This window comes from Ambystoma mexicanum, chromosome 8 (genome assembly GCF_040938575.1).
Source record: "Ambystoma mexicanum isolate Mex_15411 chromosome 8, UKY_AmexF1_1, whole genome shotgun sequence".
Classification (NCBI taxonomy): Eukaryota; Metazoa; Chordata; class Amphibia; order Caudata; family Ambystomatidae; genus Ambystoma; species Ambystoma mexicanum.
Genome location: NC_090929.1, coordinates 819,636,717 through 819,655,019, shown reverse-complemented (window position 1 = coordinate 819,655,019; position 18,303 = coordinate 819,636,717).

The following is an 18,303-nucleotide window of genomic DNA, read 5'->3' as shown; positions in this document are numbered from 1 at the left end:
GTTTTCAGTAAAATGACCGGGTACCCTCTTGCAGTGGCTCAAATTGCAGGTTGTGTGGGAGCGAGGGGCCAATGTGCCCCTCTCTACCGTCACGTCTCAGTACCGAACTTGGTCCAAGTGCCTCTAAGTGGTGGGTACGCCCCTTGCCCTTATGCGATACTAACTTTTAGTTATATTCGCGTAGATGGGACCACTGAGCAGGACACAGGGCATCCATTTTCTGTACCCCCTTTCGACTCCATCTTGGTAACTAGGCCTCACTGCGATAGTACAAAACGCATCTCTCCCCTTTGCCTGCCGCCGCAGCTCGGAGCACATAGCCCCCACCCTCATCCCCACACCAACTGGAAAAATCCGCGCCTCCATTCTCATGCTGAGGCTGGAGCTGCTTGCAACAAATAATGAATGTAACACATCCCTTTTCCTGTGAGATCACTGTCCTGCATGTGAACCGACATGAGCCAAGCACAGAGTGCGTCCATCTCCACAAAAGTGTCCTTGCCCTCTTACCCTCGCCAGTCGAAACTTATTGCCATTCTAACCCTGTGTCCTTGCAAGGCATCCCTTTCATGTGCCAGACTGCCAACCTCGCTATGAAGCCCACCCAACAGACCCACCAGCTAACATTAGACCCCGGTGCAGTATATTGTGCCCAGTACTAACAATTGCCACATACCTGAGATTCTTGTGAGACTAACCCTATAGTTCAATGACAGTATTATAGTGGTCAAGGCTCTTAAATCTGTGACCTGTGTAACCCAAATGTGTAGATGGTGTAAGCCCTTGAGTGATTTGTATAACAACATGATACACTACTAAGAGTCTTTTGATCAACTGTTATTTAGTCCATGCATTATTCAGAATGTATTTTCTTAGCTTAGATAGGGACCATTGTGTTTCACAGCGACCTGACCTTTACCCATCCGGAGTACAATGTCTGACGTCAATCCTCCCGCCAACCAAGCAACCAACCTGGAGGAAGAGATGATGCCCACACCTAAGTCACCACCACGGCTGACCAATCCTGGTCCAACGTAGCATCATGTGTCAAAAGTGTAGATGTACTATATAAATGTGTTGTAACTTTGATGTGGTCAGAGCGCTCTCAGAGATCTAGATAAACCTTCCTTGGAACTCTCGCAGACTGCGCTTTTGTGCCTTATTCCCTGTCCAGGGAGTGTCTGTCTTATTCATTTTTACACGTGTTAGTCAGGGTGGGCACAAACATTTGGTGACCCTCTGTGACGTGATCGGAAAGGTGCCTCGAGGCCGGCGCCGAGCGGCGAGATACGGGTCGCCCCCCAGCAAAACCATTGCCTCCGCGGTCGACCAGCCTGCGCGCACTACGAAGAAGGGTCAAGGGTTCCCGGTTGACGAATACCCGACTGAAAAGCTGCTCGCCGATGCGGGCCACGGCTTGGTTGGGGTGCGAGCCTGACTGGGGTCGGACTGCGAGCGGCGATCCTCGGGTCACCTGACTGAACACGTGAGTGCCGGTTGTGAAGGTTACAAAGGAAAGGTAAGGGGGAAATAGGGAGGACAGGTGGTAACGGTTAGCAGGGAAGAGTAGGGCCTGTGTGAGTGATGATGAGGCTTTTCTGATCTATCCTTTATATGGCCATTAGGTTTTGGTAAGAAGTGAAGAGAAAAAGATAAGGGGTATCCTAGCCCGAACGGGGTAGAAGGCGGCGCCACGTAGCATTGTCTCGTCCAGTGCAGAATAAATAAGTGAAGTTACAGAGAAAATAGTAGGAGTCTCGTATATTAAGTAGACTCGGAGTAGTTATTTAAAACATTCTTTTTCTGGGTACGAAAGGATTCTTGGAAAAGAGTAAGAGGGTGTAAGAGGTGGGGAGTGAATGAGAAGAGTAGGTGAAACGGGAAAGGGAGTGGGAAAAAAGGGAGAAACGGGGAAGAAAACGCGCGCAGGTAGTGCATGTGCATGATAAGTGTTATATGTGGTTTTATGTTCTGTCCATTTTTTGTCAAGGATATCCAAGTACTGTGATTAATTTGTGGTTAAAGTGGCAAACTATGCAACAATGACCTGTTGAATTTGAACATGCAATAACTAAAAGGCTAACGTTGAAAGGGGGGGTGATATATATATCTTGATACATATATATATATACAAATTACAAGCAATTGACAAAGTTTGTGATATATTATCCAACTGGTGAAGAAGTGATTAAGTGGAAAGGGAGGTCAAAAGGTAAGTACAGACAGAGACATGGAAGGAAACACATCATCATGGGAGGAATAACACCACTAGCACATATTTGTCAGCACCTTCCGTTATACAGTGAGAAAATACAAAAATATCATGATCATTGGTTGACGGAGATAAAAGGGGATAGTGTGACACCAATCTGGCCAGAAGGTGGGTCATTCGACAAAAGAGTATTAGATCTAGTATCTACACACTTGTTAGCAAGGTATAAGGGGAAACAATTGCAAAACAGAAGGGAAGTACTAGACCTATGGCGAATGTTTGAGGAAGTTGCACCTGCAGCGGAGGTAAGCAAGGAGAAGGGGAATGAAACACAGAAATCACAGGAAGAGGTAAGTGGAACACCAAAGGGCGAGTGCACAACCACTACAGCTGAAGGCGATACAACGAAAATATACCCTCTAATGTCCAGACCAGCAGTAGGATATAGTGAGCCCCTGAACGTACCAGCATGTCCAACTCCTACACCTACAACAGGAGCAGTTGCCACAGCACCACCGCCTTATGATAAAGGAGGTTTGTATGGCCCAACAAGTGCACCCCCCGTGAATTTACCACATATCATTGGAGAATTAGACCGCCAACTAGCGCATGCACAGATGGAGATAACGCGGCTACGAGCATTGTGCGATAGGAGCCAGATGCTACCACCATTATCTATAGCGGATCTAACACCAACATTAAGCACAGCATGAGAAGTGGCACAAGTGATCTCAGAGCCAGCACGGTCAGTATCATCACAAGGAACACGCATACCACAAGGGCAAGAGAAGGAGGGGCGGTCAGGGGAGTTCCTATTCCATCTAAAGGACAAACCCGTGAGGATTATACGCCCACCTACCCCAGAAAGTGAGAGAGGAGAAGGATGTGAAGGGAACAATGAGCAAGAATCAGAAATAGAAGTGTGGAGTGACTTAGATGAATATAAAGAGGCAGCTGCCGATACAGGGTCCTCACTGCCAAACCGCCGGTACCCAGACACACCATCGCCACCACTATGGCAGGGTAGGTTAAGACAGCGAGAGGGAAATATGATGGTAAGTAAGACAAAGAAAGGTGCAGTAAGTAAGATAGGGAAGAAACACAAGTTGCAAATGCCATTGATACATAAAGGAGCAGGTAGGCCACATTACATTCTGTGGGCACAAATGGACAAAAACAACTTGCTAAAGGTCCTCCCCCCACTGTCAGGAGGGGCCGGGAAATGGATACACGCCTTCGAGAAAAACACAGCAGGAGTGCCGCTAGCAATAGGGGATGTGAAGAGCTTATTAGTGTCAGCAATCAGTGACCAAGCAGACGCATTGTGGGGAAGAGCCGGATTCCCTGGAGTAACGATGAGTTGTGATCGCCACGATGGATCGGCGTTCAATAATGTTCGAGCACAGGTATGGGATGCATTGAGGCGCATGTTTCCAGATATTGCAGATTTACATTTAGTGATGCATTGTACAATGGAGGAGAACGAGGATCCTACGCAATTCATACTACGGGTGCAGGATTTATGGAGAAGTGAAACTGGCACGGTGTGGAACCAGTCCACCGCCTTGTTTTATTTTATCATCAAGAAGGGGCTCCCGAAGGAGGTGCAGAAGGCGTTGGACGAAATAGCTGGGATAGAAGCCAAGGGCTGGCCTGAAATACAGAGTATAATTGTGCACCACTGCAGGAGGATCAAAGAAAGGGAAAAGGAGATAGCACGAAAAAGGCTGGCAGACAAGGCGAAGCTGGTACAGAACAAATTAGTGAAGTTCGCCGCCGTCAACGCCAGCGTAACCACAGACCGAGAAAACGAGGGGGCCGAAGGAGCAGGGAACAGACCAGCAACAATAGCAACACTACGGGCTACAGGAGGGCCAGGACAGTGGAACGGAGAAGAGCAATACGGTGGACAACAGTGGCAAGACCAACTGGCAAGAGGAAGAGGTGGGTACCGTGGCCAGAGAGGGGGGTTTGGAGGTATGGGAAATAGGGGATTTGGCGGCCAAGGAATGAGAGGCAGACCACAAGGGTCATGCTGGAACTGTGGGAGATGGGGACACTACTCTAGAGATTGTAGAATGCGGCCCTCAGGGTATTTCCAGGGGCAACAGCCCATGGAGAACGAACAAGGTTGGGGGTGTCCGCACCCAGGTGTGGAAACAGAGAAATTGATATGAGGCCGGGAAGCCCAAAAGGAAACACACCAACACAGGTTACAAAGGACATACAAAGCGCTTTATTTCAAAGTTACAAAGTTACCAAAGTCAATTGACATGCGAATAGCTATTCGGCCCTCTGACTAACATGCGAACCTTCAACGTTAGGTTCGCACTGAAAGTGGGAGAGACCGATCATCGGGATGCTCGGGTTTTTATACATTTTGTACTGCATTGGCCAGCCCTCTTGTAAGTTAACCATTCTTGGAACGACGGCTAGGGTTCGTAGCCAGGTCGAACATGCAATTTCCATATATTAGATCGGTTCCGCTGATACAGTTACATATTTACACCTAGGTTAAACAGAGGACAGGGTCTTAGTTCATGACCCTAACAGGTAGCCTGCGGACATATTATTCATTCACGTGTGCGGAGGTCACCATAGCCGAAGACTTACTCGAAATATCATTCGGCCTCCATTTTGTGATTCGAGGTGACTTTCACACGGCAAGAGTACCTACAATGGCGGCTAAATCCAAGATGGCAGCTTTCACGATACATTAAGGTCAAGACCTTGCCGCGGAACCTATGTACATAATATTCTTTAGACAGCTTGGCGTAGGCCAACATACATTTAAACAATGCGATTGGGGTCACAATATTATATCGATTTCCACACAGGTAGCCCCTACGGGCTACCAATGGGAAGTGGGAGGCAACAAGACTACTGCTATAACGAACCTCAGGTACAGCAAGGAAGGCAACCACCACCACAACCAATGGCAAGACAAAATGTAGTGGGAAGCGCAACCAGTAATTGTTATGCAACATCTGCGAACGGTGCACCTGCACCGTACCGTGGCGTGACAGTGATCGGAGATAATGTCTTCTCCATGCCAGGGCAAGAAAGACATTCAGAATAGGACAGCCCACAGGGAACGCTTGCGTGTCCAGTCCTATCCACCACCCTATGTGCAGAAGAGGAACCACTAGTGGGGGCAGAGATAGGAAATAAGCAGTTTATCTTCATGGTAGACTCTGGAGCAGAGAAATCATGCCTTATGGAAGGGCGGTTTCCACTCTCAGGCAGGAATTTAGAGACGCAGGGGTTCTCTGGGGCTATTTTAAAAGTTCCTTACACTAAAGATCTTGTTATAACGGTGGGGGGAAAAAACGTGCGCGCACCCTTACTGTACCACGAAGACGCGCCAATTAATCTGCTGGGTAGAGATTTGTTAAGCAAATTGAATATGACGATCTCTTTTACAAAACGAGGAATAGTGTGCTTAACACCGGATTGTGCCCAGTACGAGCAATGTTGATGATCAGGACAGTGATGAATGAAGTTGTGGTGTGAGGGGTACCCATTGATATAAGCATGTTCATATATGGTATCAAGGTGTTGGCACGGGTGGTTCCAGAGATAAAGAGAAAAGAATGGAGAACACCATCACATTTCATATTTCGCCCAATTGCACACACAGACATTGTACCAGGAACGATAATGTCCATAGACATTGAGGCAGTTCAAGTATCCAGTAAATGTATTGTGGTCATAGGACTGGACGCGCAGGGGTGCGAGTGGAGGACTGTGTTGTGCATAGACCCAAATGTAATGCTACGAGACATAACAGATGAGGAATTGTTCACTGATGGTGAGGATGATGGAGAAATAATAATGGAAATAAGCATACCATGTGATATTATGGTCGAATACAGAGAGGTACATAACCCATTGGGCCTCATTACGACCCTGGCAGAAGACCATGGTGCTATTAGCACCATAGTCCATGCCGGTAAATTACCGACTCCGCCATGGAGAAAGGGGGAATTACCACCCCATTACAAGGTTTGCGGGGCGGTAATTCCCCCTTCCTCCATGGCCCTTCCCCATTCCCATTTTTGCCCCATAGGGCTCAATGGGAATGGGGAAGGCGCTAAGTATGGTGCCGCAAATTGCGGCATCGTAATTAGCACCAAGGTCCCTTTGCGGGTCCCTACTTTAACAGCTGGTCTACAGCAGCCGTTAAGGTCGGGTCCCGCAAAGGGACCTCGTAATTAGGCGCTAATAGGTTAACGGCGCCGCAGCCTTTTACGGCGCCGTTAACCCATTAGCACCTGGGTCGTAATGAGGCCCATTGATGGCTAGTGTTAAAGCGACACTAACTATATTTGAGGAAGACATGACAAAAGTAGCACCTGAAATTTGGACTACCGGGCCCCACGATGTAGGGCTGCTGCATGAGGTGACACCAATAAAAGTAAAACTCAAACCAGGTGCAATGCTGCCGAGAGTAAAACAATATCCCATATCAAAGGAAGTGGAGGAGGGAATTAAAGAAACGATAAATGCACTCCTGAAACAAGGCATTATAGTGCCATCAACCTCCCTGTGCAATACAGCGATTTTTCCGATCAAAAAAGCAAAGGGAGGGGTTGGAGGATGATCCAGGATCTCCTCCCACTCAATGACGTCATTCAAAAAGAGTTCCCTCTAGTCCCTAACCCGGCATCAATACTGTGTAGTGTGCCAAAAGAATCAACATGTTTTACTGTAATTGATTAATTGATTTGAAAAACGCCTTCTTCTCAATACCCCTTGACCCAGGATCCCGATACCTAACAGCATTTACATTAGGGAACAACAGGTATGAACATTGCAGACTCCCACAGGGATATTGCGAAAGCCCCAGCAGTTTTAACAGGGTGTTACAGGAAGACATTGGAAACATAGATGTAGAGAGCACCATCATTCAATATGTAGACGATTTACTGGTCTGTAGCCATACAGAAGAAAAGTGTTGAGAAGACTCGATAACACTACTGAATGTGTTAGCTGCCAAAGGATAAAAGGTAGACAAAGGGAAATTGCAATACTGCCTTGCCGAGGTTGTATACCTCGGACAGCTGATATCTAAAGATGGGAAGCGAATACTCCCAGACCGAGCAGCTGCTATACGCAATGCCCTACCTCCCACCATCCGTGGCGAGGACTCCCTCACCACCTTCCGCAAAACACTGAAAACTACCCTCTTCACATAAGGACCGACACATCAGCACAAATACTTATCATTTAGGTTTGTAATTATAGCCCAAATGCTATATTTGTAACAACAGTATGATTTCCTGTACTACTCATAATGTGTCAACAATCGCTATCATATGTACCATGTAACTAAGTTATTGCAAGTAACAGCGCCTCAATGCCCCTGGGCTGCTTGCGCGCTATATAAATTTAAATAAATAAATAAATAAACATAATAATACCAAAAACTGTGAAAGACATGCAAAAATTTCTTGGCATTTGTAATTATTGCCGAGCTTGGATCCTTGATTATGCGGCATACACACGCTCTTTACTACAAGCATTAAAAGAAGCACAGAAGAATAGGGCGACAATAAAATGGACGCAGGAAATGATAACACAGTACTTGAAATTAAAAGACCTTATCGCAGACGCCCCAGTCCTCGCGAACCCAGATTATGAGAGGGAATTTTTCTTGTTTTCCCACTGCAATGGGACACTGATGACAGCAGTACTAACACAGAAGACATCACTAGGTCACAAACCATTGGCTTACTACAATGGGACACTAGATCCAGTAATGCAAGGTCATTTCGCGTGCGAACAGGCCCTCGCAGCTGCGGCCTTCGCGATTGAAAAAAGCACCACCATTGTCATGGGATGTTCGGTAAGGCTATATGCGGAGCATTCCTTGTTCGCCATCCTTGAGCGAACAAAATCAACACTAACGACCCAACGAGCAACAGCGTATGAAGTAATAATCTCAAGCCCCAACATAAACGTTGTGAGGTGCAAGACAGTAAACCCTGCAACATTTATTACAGAGCCATGCACGACAGAGGACATACAAGAACACGATTGTGCCACGTATGAGGGGGAAGGTGACGATATCCCTAAAGCAAGTGAGAATGCCCTACAGGAGGGAGAATTATACTTCATAGATGGGTCAGCATCAATAGATCCCGAGACAGGAGAAAAACACGTCGGAATGGCGGTAGTACGCATGGAGGAAGATGAATATGAGACAATTGTGCAAAAGCGCCTTCCATCCCATTATTCAGCACAGGCGGCAGAATTAACTGCATTGATTGAAGCACTGCACACTGCTAAAGGCTGTGCAGTGACAATATACTCAGACTCAGCCTATGCAACTACCACAGTGCACTCAGGGCTGTCACTCTGGCATAGAAGGGGATTCAGGAGGGCAGATGGTTCTCCAGTACAGCATGCAAAATTGTTGAATGAGCTAATAGATGCATTAGCAGTACCATCAGTAGTGGCTGTGGTGAAGTGCCAAGTTCATACCAACAACACAGACGCAATCTCATTGGGAAACGCGGCAGCCCACGCAGCCGTGAAGGAGGCCTCGTATTTCAATATGACACCAACACTTGAGTGCATCACAAAAGCAACTACGATAGACCCATGAGAAGAAGCATACAATAATACCCCAATAGCACAGATAATAGAGTTACAAAAACGTGCATCCCAAGAGGAGCAAGAGCTGTGGAGCAAACAGGGATGTACACAATCAGCCACAGATCTCATTTGGAGACAAGAGAGACAAGAGGGAAGGTTGTAATGCCCATAGAGTTACTGGAAATAGCATTCCAGCAGTTGCAGTTGGGGCCATGTAGCAAAACAACACATTGCTGCAGACATCCAAGAACACTGGTTCGTCCCCAACTTACAAGAGCACCTGTCAAAATTCATTGTAGAATGCATAACATGCCAAACATATAATTCTGGAATGACATTAAGAACACTACGTGGCACCTTGCCACGACCAACAGGACCATTTAGAGAGCTCCACATAGACTATGCTGATATGGGAGAGCGGTGTAACGGAGCAAGAAATTTGATTGTGGTGGTGTGCCCCTTTTCAAGGTGGGTGGAAGCAGGCCCATGCGCCCACCCAGACGTAAAATGTGTGGCCAAATTCCTTGTGCGGGAGGTGTTTTCGCGATGGGGGATGTGTGACGTCATTAGATCAGATAATGGCACGCATTTTGTGAATGACCTCTTTAAGGAAGTGACCTCACTTTTGGGGGTGAAGCACAAATTATGCTCGATTTATCACCCAATGGCGAATGGAGTGGTAGAAAAGATCAACGGGTTACTGAAGAGTAAGTTGTCTAAATTGTGTAACACATTGAAGAAGAACTTGGTTTATTGCTTGCCCCTAGCACTGTTCCAACTCAGGACGCAGCTGTGCAAAGACCACCACCTAAGCCCCCACGAAATTGCGACAGGGAGGCGAATACACACACCAGTATCCCCAATCAGAAGAGCCTCGGATGCGCACAGGGCTGCCACAGTGCTGGGGGAAGAGTTCAAGGAATACCTAACTCAGTTAATACACGCAGTACGTAGCATAGCTTGACAAATAGCACCGCCTTTTACTGAAAATGTGATGACTGATACTACTACACCGGCCGCAGACAGTTCAAGCGGGCCACTAATGCCGGGGGCACATGTGTATGTCCGCAGCTTTGTGAGAAGGTGGAATTCACCCAGGTTTCATGGCCCCTACGAAGTCATTTATAGTACCCCCACTGCGGTGAAAGTGAAGGGATTGAAGTATTGGGTCCACTTATCCGATGTGAGGAGGGCACACAGTAGTACAATCCCCCCAGAAGAGCAAGACAGCGCCACTGGGACCACAAACGAGGTTGTAGGAAAATAACAAAAGAGTCAGTTAAAGAACATGCAGAGATAAAAATGATGATATGTATTTTGTTCTGCACAACTTGCTTCCTCCTTCCTTCTTTCCTGCCTCTTCCCCACTCTCTTCTTCAATTGGCCAAGCATACTATCTATACCTCACCTATCTCTCCCCCTCTATCTCCCACCTTCATTTTTTAATGGCTGTCTCTACAGTAAAAGAACATGAACAAAAGAGTAACAGAACAAGCCTGACTGAAAATAATGATTAAATGTGAAGTTGAACAAGACCGTAAATAATTGTGTATATTATGATGACTTAACAAATTTATATCGCCCCTGCAGGTGAACAATGGCCCAACGACCCACGATCGGAGAGAGCAAATTAATGTTAGATAGCGATAGGGTCGCCATTAGGGCTAAAAGGTTCAGTGATGTTGAATGCATTTTGAAGTGTGCTGCAATTTTTATGTCGGTAATGGTGTTTTTTGCAGCATGGTATTACACCCTTTTATCTCTTGTTGATGACATGCAAAGGGGAGGGAGCAGGGCTAACTTGGTAAGAGAAGGATCACAAATGATATGGACTGGGGTAAAGACAATATGGCAGGAGTCACATGGACTTAATGTTAACCAAACAGATGGAATGCACCCCTCAGAGTACATCACTGTGGAATCAACAAGTGTGTCAATGTTACGTTTCAATGTAAATACGAGTCATGCTTATGCATATAACGAATATGAAGGAGATTATTATTGGACAAATGATTTAATTAACACTAGCATTAATGCACAAACAACCATACACTCTACCTCGCACAAAATTGCTGCTACTGATGATGATACATATGCCATATTGAATAGTAATGATACAACATGGGCTGGGATGTTTCCGATACAGTACAAAAGGGTGAAAAACAATGATCAGGAATGGAGGAGGAGGAGGAGGAAAAGGGGGGCAGGAGGGAAAAGATACATCTATCACGACCTAGGATTAGATGAAATAGAAGATCCCCGCCACCCTGATCAATCAAATAAATGGTATTCTGACTTGAGTGCCACGGCGAAGCAAGCAACAAATGAGAGCTGCTACGTCTGTTCACTCATCCCGCACGCATCAGGAACACCGAAAATGTTAGTACCACAGGAAGTGCCCTTGTCGGAGGCCCAATGTTTGATTCATCTGGTTCTATTTAGAATAAAGAGCACATTCCAGGCACACACTGTCACATTGGAAAAGCTGGAGAACGAGAAAACATGCACAAGCCGACGCCAAGGAGTAGTTTGCCTCGAAGAACCATTTCTTGTCATCAAGGGGACACGATTTGCAGACAATAAATGGCACGAAGAAACAATACAATGCAAAGCAGAAGCGCTTTGAGGCCTACCAAATGACACTTTCCAATGGATAAAAGGGGCATGTAACCACATCTGGTCGCAACACGTCGCAAAGCTAACATGGGTCACAGCACTAGAAAAACCTATCAAAATACAAAAAGAAGTGCCACATGAACTGTGTTTCTGTGGGGAAGGAAAGGTAAACATGGGAGAAGCAAGGAAATGTAACAAGACGGTAATAATCCCCGACATGAAGAAAGGCACAGCTGTACTAATGGACATGTATTGGGTTTGCGGCAAACAAGCTTACCTGCACCTCCCCGCATCGTGGAAAGGAACTTGTGCTTTAGCGACCCTCCACACAGCCCTGATGGTAATACCGGAGAGCCACATCCAGGGGGCAGCAGAGCAATCGGCTGGCATATCGGCAGCAGAGCAATCGGCTGCCATATCGGCAGCAGGGCAATCGGCTGAACAATTGGCAGCGCCCCAACTAACGCGAACAGAAGCTCCAGCATATGAACTATTGTCAGAATATGAACTAAAGAAAAGATTGACATGAAGTAAAATATCCTCCAATTACATCTCATCCGAATCATCGAAACTACTTGCTGAGATCCCGCAGAAATACAAGCTCTTTTCATCAGCAGAGACATTCTTTGCCTCACTTCTCGCCCCTGGACTACAAGCACGAGCAAACGCCAAATGGTTGCAGATCGTGGGCTGGGAGCTCATTCAATTGGCTAACGACACTGAAGAGGGGTTCAATGTGATAAAGATAGAACTCAGTGCGTTGCGCCTAATGACAATGCAAAAAATCGATATGTCCTTGATCTCCTCACGGCGATGGACGGTGGTGTTTGCCAATAAATTGGGGGGGCGTGTTGCACATTCGTGCCAACTGAAGATGCTGATAACGGGACACTCTCCCATGTGATAAAAGCAGTACACAACCTAGGGGAAAGAATGAGAGCGGAAGGAGGAACAGAGGAAAATACGTGGTTTGACAATTTGTTCAGCTGGATACCATCATGGGTAAATGTGGCAATGAAAATACTGATCCCCATCATCGTTTGTGTGCTCTTACTCTTTTGTGTGTTCCAACTGGGACTGCGGTGTTGTGAGAAAAGCATGCCAACCTCGGCTATGATGATGGTGACAATGGGCCGACCGACAACGGTAGCTACCATGATAGATGCCCAAATGCAAACAGGAGAGTACACCACACCACAGTACAGAATGACAGCAATTTACAGGCAATATGGGGACATAGTGGATAATTTGCATTACACGACAATAAAGGAGCCAAGAGAGTTGCAATGGTACCAAGAAGTATGGGTATATCTAGATGGGGATGGAGGTATTTACTTAATGTGTACCCCAGATGAATATGCCAGAAGAGGGAACAGCCTAAGAAGCGTCTGCAGAGCATGGATGCCCGTAAAAGGTACCCCTGCGTGGGACGAGGCGGTGGCAGAGGCTGAGTACTACCGAAGGGAAAATGAAAAGAATAAAAAGTAGAAGAATTTGTTACTTTAGATGTAACGAAAGGGGCGAATGTGTGGGAGCGAGGGGCCAATGGGCCCCTCTCTACCGTCACTTCTCAGTACCGAACTTGGACCAAGTGCCTCTAAGTGGTGGGTACGCCCCTTGCCCTTATGCGATACTAACTTTTAGTTATATTCGCGTAGATGGGACCACCGAGCAGGACACAGGGCATCCATTTTCTGTACCCCCTTTCGACTCCATCTTGGTAACTAGGCCACACTGCGATGGTACAAAGCGCATCTCTCCCCTTTGCCCGCCGCCGCAGCTCGGAGCACATAGCCCCCACCCTCGTCCCCACACCAATTGGAAAAATCTGCGGCTCCATTCTCACGCTGAGGCCGTAGCTGCTTGCAAAAAATAATGAATGTAACACATCCCTTTTCCTGTGAGATCACTGTCCTGCATGTGAACCGACATGAGCCAAGCACAGAGTGCGTCCATCTCCACAAAAGTGTCCTTGCCCTCTTACCCTCGCCAGTCAAAACCTATTGCCATTCTAACCCTGTGTCCTTGCAAGGCATCCCTTTCATGTGCCAGACTGCCTACCTCGCTATGAAGCCCACCCAACAGACCCCCAGCTAACATTAGACCCCGGTGCAGTATATCGTGCCCAGTACTAACAAATGCCACATACCTGAGATTCTTGTGAGACTAACCCTATAGTTCAATGACAGTATTATAGTGGTCAAGGCTCTTAAACCTGTGACCTGTGTAACCCAAATGTGTAGATGGTGTAAGCCCTTGAGTGATTTGTATAACAACATGATACACTACTAAGAGTCTTTTGATCAACTGTTATTTAGTGCATGCATTATTCAGAATGTATTTTCTTAGCTTAGATAGTGACCATCATGTTTCACAGCGACCTGACCTTCACCCATCCGGAGCACAATGTCTGACGTCAATCCTCCCGCCAACCAAGCAACTAACCCGGAGGAAGAGATGATGCCCACACCTAAGTCACCACCATGGCTGACCAATCCTGGTCCAACGTAGCATCATATGTCAAAAATGTAGATGTACTATATAAATGTGTTGTAACTTTGATGTGGTCAGAGCGCTCTCAGAGATCTAGATAAACCTTCCTTGGAACTCTCGCAGCCTGCGCTTTTGTGCCTTATTCCCTGTCCAGGGAGTGTCTGTCTTATTCACTTTTACACGTGTTAGTCAGGGTGGGCACAAACAAGGTTCAGATCTCCCATGACCAGAACACATGTGCTACTTCTGGCACATCTGTCCAGGGAGCCAAGTGTCTCCTGCATCAGAACAGGTGGTTTGTTTGGAAAGTTCCCAGTTGGTCTATTGTAAATATTGACCATGTGAGCTATTTTATATGTCCATGTTGTTATTGTGAGATATTGCAAATCCGGGCAGCCTGTGGAGCTTTCCACAATTGACCAGTCAAGGCCTTCCTCTAGGGCCTTTGCCAGCAGGGATTGATAAAACACTGTATCCCTGGATGGAAGCTACTTCCCTAGCTCATGCCTTCTGGTAACAAACAATATTGTAGCAATGAATGAACTTCATGGAACATCTAGGTGCTTTTTTAGGCCAAACACGTAATGAAAACTCTCTTTCGTACAAACGCGCCACACTAGTTCAATATTATCTCCAAAGGTTGAGATCAACCTTTGGAGATAATATTGAACTAGTGTGGCGCGAAAAAAACTCTCTAGTGTAGAGAGTTTTCATTATGTGTTTTGACTATAGAGGTTGGAATGTGAGCCTCTATCTCTCTTATCAAATGCGACGTGTACATAAGACTTGTCATCTGATGTCAAACTAATTCTAGGTCGCAGAGGGTGAAGGTCAGCGCTAATCCACTCCAGTATTTGGGTTGCTTTTTTAGGCCAGCAATGTTCCAGGACAAAATCCTGCCAGTCGGACGAGGTTCCGTGATAATGGTGGCAGGAAGAGCCTCATGGGGCCAAACTCTGGGATTGAGACTGTTATAGGAAGTCAATCCACACCCTGCAAACCACTTTCCCTCCCCTGTGCTCTCTTGGCTATCCTTCTTGCTCCTTGAAATCTTTGGGCCAGGTGCTGTTCGGGATGTGCGGCTCTCATGGGTATTCTGGAGCCGGCCCAGGGGATTGGAGCGCGGATATCAGACCATCCACCATGTGGGCGCTAGCCAGTGTTACCTGGATGAAATCATCACCACCCTGTGACATGGGCCTATGGGAGCACCAAATAATGTCCTCTCAGATAATTGATTTACACCTTCTGACCGAACAGAGCCAGCATAAAACCTTGTTGACTAAGGACTCTTGGCTCTCGGAGCTTACCCTTGACAACCGCAGTACGTTGTACATGTGAACACTGCAACCAGCTTTGTGCGGCAGCCTCATTGCATTGTACATGGGTATTTGGGTCCCTACCCCCAGATCCTCTAAAAAATGAGGATATATCCATCCCCTTAATCCAAATAGCAGTGATGGGCTGTTTGTGGACATGGCTCCCATATTCCACATATGAGTGGGAGACACCAAGGTCAGCCTGCCATGCCATTGATTGGACTCCACATGTCTTTTAATCGCGTCATTGATTGGTTTTGACCAATTCCTGCCCTTGATTGATTGAATATATATATATATATATATATATATATATATATATATTAGCATTTTCAACATAATCAAAACATTCCCACCCCTCTTCTCCAACTTCCCCCCTCCCCATGTCTGACTTCTACCCCTGCAAGACCTTACATGCACTCCCTTCTCAACCTTTGATTTAGCGTTTGCGCTGTATCTAGTATTTTCAAATTCTGGGGTCATCATTGTTGCATATAGTCTCCACGAAGGTAGTCCAATATCATTCCCCATTATTTGCGTAATTTGTCTCTTACTCCTTGTATCCCGTATGTCACCCATTCTATGGCTAGTATCCCCCAAACCGTATGCAACCATTGAATATTTGTAGAAGCCTTTTGTTTCCATTTTCTAGCCAAAATGGACAAGGCCGCTATTAACAATATCATGAATGCTTTCCGCTGAGGTTTTGTAGGGATTTGGAACTCTGGGTCGAAGAGACCGAACATCCATTCCATTGGGGAATAGGTTGGCTGACCTGTCCGCATACCATTTGTTGTATCTGGGACCTAACATTTTCCCAGAAGCTCTTCAGTTTTAGGCAGTCCCACCATACTTGTCTCCAGTCCCCTCTCCGCGAGCAGCCCTTCCGACACTCTTGCGTTACCCCCGGATACATTGCAAGCAACCATTCTGGAGTGTAGTGCCACTTGTGAGAAACCTGAAGGTGTCTCCCTAGCTAGTCCCCGGGGGCCTGTCATCCAGGTGGCCAGGACACGGCCATCGCTATTGGAACCAGTTCCTGAGGGTGGACCAGTGAGGGAGGATCACCTGGATGGGGGATCCCTGGGCAGTGGGAGTGGGACACTGATGGGTGAGACGTGGTATCCCCCTTTTTTCAATACCTTTTTGCCCATCCTACCATGTAGGACATTGGAAAACACTGCACACCCCCTTTCCGACACAAACACTTTCGCACAACATGAAAGACAACGGACTAACACCGGAGCCGTTTACCTGAGATGTCCCAATACAAGGGTCAGGCAAAGTCAGGCAATTGACCAGAATCACACACACTTCCTTTCCCACAGGGATAAAAGGTGGAGTAGGAGATCACAGGACGGGCAAGGCAGACCGCACAACGTGAGAGCTAACTCAGCACAGCAGTTTAAGAGGAGGAGAAAGACAGTGCAAACCGAGTGGGTGACAAGGAGAGAAGCCACCTTGCACTTGAGACCTCTTTAAAAGGAATTGTAAGACCACAAACAATAGCTCAAGTGTGTTGCAGTAGATGTCAACGTGGTACCAGCCTTGACTCCAGATATGAAACAGGCCAAGCGGTTCATCACAGCCAGTGAGTCGAGGAGCGAACTGATAAAGAAACCGAACTGTGTTGAATGAAAGTTGCAATGTGGCAAAGTGCAAAGAACTGTGAATTGTAGAGGGAAGACCAGCTGCAGAGGGATTAGACACCACGTGGGTGCTTACTCGAGAGACTCTGGTCAATGCTGTGTTTGTTGAAACTGCTAATACGAGAATGCCTCAGAGAGGCCGCAAAGGAACTGTCAAAGTGATCATACAGGGGTCTTTCAAAATCCTCTGTATCATTGAAAGACTTTGACCAACAGGTGATTGAGAAGGGTGCGATTGATAAAGTTCGCAACAGTGAACCTGGCAGAGGGATGCCAATAAAGAGGGGCAAAGTCTAGCATCCCAGGAAACAGTGTGTTGACAAAAGGTGAACCCGCCAGAGGGATGTCCACGTTGTACTGGGTAAAAGACACCATTGTGAAAGAAAAACTGAGTGAGAAAGCCATAGTGAACCCGGCGGAGGGAGGCAACCACTCGAGAGGTATCGGAACTCGGCGGAGGGGGATCCAGGGATGAGAAGCCATCATCCCCACTACATGTGAATGCAAGAAGACCTTAGAAGGGCTGAAAGGGAACCGTTAAAGTGGTCATACAGGGGTCTAGCAAAAGCCTATGTACAATCGAAAGACTTTGACCGGCAAACCATTGGAAGCCACAGAAGACAAATCCTGTTCGACAGAAAAGGAGAAAGAACTATATTTGTGACAGGGGTGAACCCGATGGAGGGATGTCAACAGTTCATTGTATAAAAAGGACATAAAGACTTGTGATTGCCTCTGGCACCAGGGTGCCAAATAGAAGTTAACAGTCATGAGGAGTCTGAGCCTGGTAGAGGGGGATCCAGGGGTGAAGAAACACGCACCCCAAATTACAATTGAAAAGGAAATTTGCGTTTGTTATTTTCTGATCATCGAAGACAAGAGATCTTCTAGCGGAAAGAGACTTGGCCATCAAGGTTCTTGAAAAGTTGAGAGTTGAGAAGTTGAGAGCAGAGCTGTCGTCTCATGCTGGAGAAGCTTACAGGTATTTCTTAGTGTCTTATGCCATCGAGTCATAAATGTAGTACGGTCTGGGCCCTCCCCTTGTAAGATCATGTATAGCCTTGATACCTACTGCCTGACTCCCGTATGTGTTGTGATAAACCTCTCGCATGGGGTCAAACCTCTTAGCGCTGCCTTCTTTATGTCAGGTTGTTTTAACCAGTGCCTGAACTGATAGTATTCCAGCCTGTCCTTCTCTGTGAGCCTGAATTGTTGTTTACACTCCTCGAACACCCTAATCTCTCCCGCCACCATCATATCTTCCCACCTTTCTACACCCTACCTCCTGCCATCTTACAAATGAGCCTTGGCTCATCCCCGGAGAGAAATGTGGGTTCCCGAATAGAGGGGTAACCAAAGATGGGATTGTCGTTAGATACCCCTGACTAAACAGGTGATCCCAAAGATTGCAGAC